Here is a 2,721-nt window from a genome sequence, read left to right as displayed (position 1 = left end):
CATTATACAGTGACCCACTTGTAACCTACTGTACAGCAGAGTCGAAATCCACTTATCCACCTTTTTTATATCTCATTTTTATTGTTGTTAACCTTTAAATACAATATTCATATTGCAATTTAGGAACATAGTGCGCCTTAGTGTGTAGTACTTTGAGGATTAATAAATATAATGTTTGCATTCTCAGTGCTAACAAATCACTTGTGATTTTAAATATTTTATTTTTAAATCATTATTACTCTTACCATAATAAATATTAAATACCATGGCAGTCAAACGAAACTTTACTCGTGGTATTTTATTAATAATTACCACAATTATGATGACTACTAATTGTGTAAATAAAATAGGCAAGTAATATATTAAACATTAAAAACATACCTATAATTTTATTTTTATTAAACAGATTAATAACAGTAAAAATACAATTTTACATGTAAAAATAAATGATTAATTTACTCAATTAAGCATGGCCTATGGCGGAGTAAATTAATTACAACATACGTTAAAATAAAAAAAAAAATTAAAATGAAAAATAATAATATTAATTCCTACACAAAGTGAATTCTTTTAGTACAACTATAGTTTACTAGTTTCCTATTATGTAATTAAATACAATTTTTTAAAGTTCTAAAAATACTTTTTTTTATGATGTGAATATTAAATGCATAGTTGGACCTAGATGATCTATGAAATATGATCATTTAAATATGTAAGATTTTACTGTGCATCATATAGTCAATAAATTGATCTAAACGCATAACTGAATTATTGATGTATACATTTCATGCGAAATAACTTAAGTACTTAACCATATTACTGTCTCTGAAAATTATAATTATAAAGCTAACATTATTACATGAAACAATTTTTATTCTATTGGTTGATGTAATGGGTACATGTATGGACAGTAAAACGACAAAAACTGTTTTAATTTATATACAGTGATAGTTTTTTTTTACCATTCAGTTCATTATGCATTTGACTAATTACGATTTATTCTTTTTTTGTACAGTTTCCAATTTACTAAATTTTAGGTTTGTTTGTATTACACTGTACCTCAGAAAACTAATTTTTATAAAAATTAATTTTAGCATTTCTTATGACTGTGTATAATCTGTTTTTATATAATTATTTTAAATGCACTTAAATTAAGATTGAAAGGAGGTTTTTTGTCTTTTTTTTTAATAAATAAATTTTACGGCGTACTGCTGAGGTTAGCTGAACCTAATTTTGCCTATCCTTTTGGTCTTTGTCATCTGCAGTTATTATTTCATTCGATAATTTTAGAATTCAACTTTTTGATAATGATCGTTTTCTCAATAACATTAAGAATTTTCCCCTAAAAAATAACAACACTCTCATTTACATTAGTTGTATAATGTATTAAACAAAGTAGAGTAATTTTTCTCTTTTATAAAAACCACTCGCCAAACTGTAGCTTATACTTGTAAAACTTCGAGGGTAATTTCTACTATCAAATTAGCCTTTTTGTATAGCTGCTACTAAATTATCAGTTATCTCTCAGTATAACGGTACTTCAATAGTTCAATTCGTTATAATTTTTATTCTGAGGCTCTGATAAAAATATGGTTTAAACAAGAGTGATTATATCTACATATATATATATTATAATATAATATATATTACCTATTTAAGGCGTTTTATTAAATATATTTATATAGAATTTAAAACTGTGATGTACCACTAATACCAATATTTTGGCCACCCACTTTTTAAAATACCCCATAATCTATAGTCATAAAATCATCAATAAATAATATTATTGGTTGTCGTCCTGTTTAGGTACACAATAAATAACAGGGGTTTACTATCAATAAGTACCGATAATCATAATATGATTATAATCACTCATCATAATTAAATAAGTACATAAAAATGAACCATTAAATCATTTTTATCAAAACATAATAAAACACTATAATACATTTTTGGCTTAGTTTTTTTGATGAAAAAAACATTGCTAACATTGAATTTATATTTTATTATAGTATTATTATCTTTATTAATATTAGGTACTAAATAAACAAACAGGATTCAGAAACTTAAAAAATGTATTCGTTTCCTTTCTATAATCCTGTATGTAACCAAAGTTTAAAGGCAAAATCTATAATGCTATGATATTCAAATATTCAATGAATGATTGAAAATGTTTTAATAATTCTAACCGGTATACCTAATATAGTATTAATTATAAGTTTTTAAAATTTTTTTTTTAACAACAATTAACTGAATAATGATTAATGATTTTTACAAAACATTATTGAATGCAGTCATTTTATTATATGTTTGTATGAAACAATTAGGGAAAATCATGAATTTTTAAAGAAATCCAGTTTGCAACAAAATTAATAACGGTATAGTATAACTATATTTAGTATCTATTAAGTCCAAACTAGTCTCAATTTTTCGAAAATGAAAAACAAAAAGAATATTTTTGTTTATCATTTTCAATATGCTCTATTTACCAATTTATATACTATATAAATATTAAACAATATCACAAATATTGAAATATGGATAGGTATACTATTGTATATAAATTTAATATCGTATTAGATTTCTTTTAATATCGTTGATAAAAAATGGTATATATCTTGAATAATTAGCTATAGTTACACATTTTAATACATTACACTTTTTGAACATAATTCTCAGCTTATCTTAATCATAAGGGATCAAAAATGGCATTGCATTTAA

Source organism: Acyrthosiphon pisum, chromosome A1, assembly GCF_005508785.2.
Source record: "Acyrthosiphon pisum isolate AL4f chromosome A1, pea_aphid_22Mar2018_4r6ur, whole genome shotgun sequence".
Taxonomy (NCBI): Eukaryota; Metazoa; Arthropoda; class Insecta; order Hemiptera; family Aphididae; genus Acyrthosiphon; species Acyrthosiphon pisum.
Note: the sequence above shows the minus strand (reverse complement) of the source record.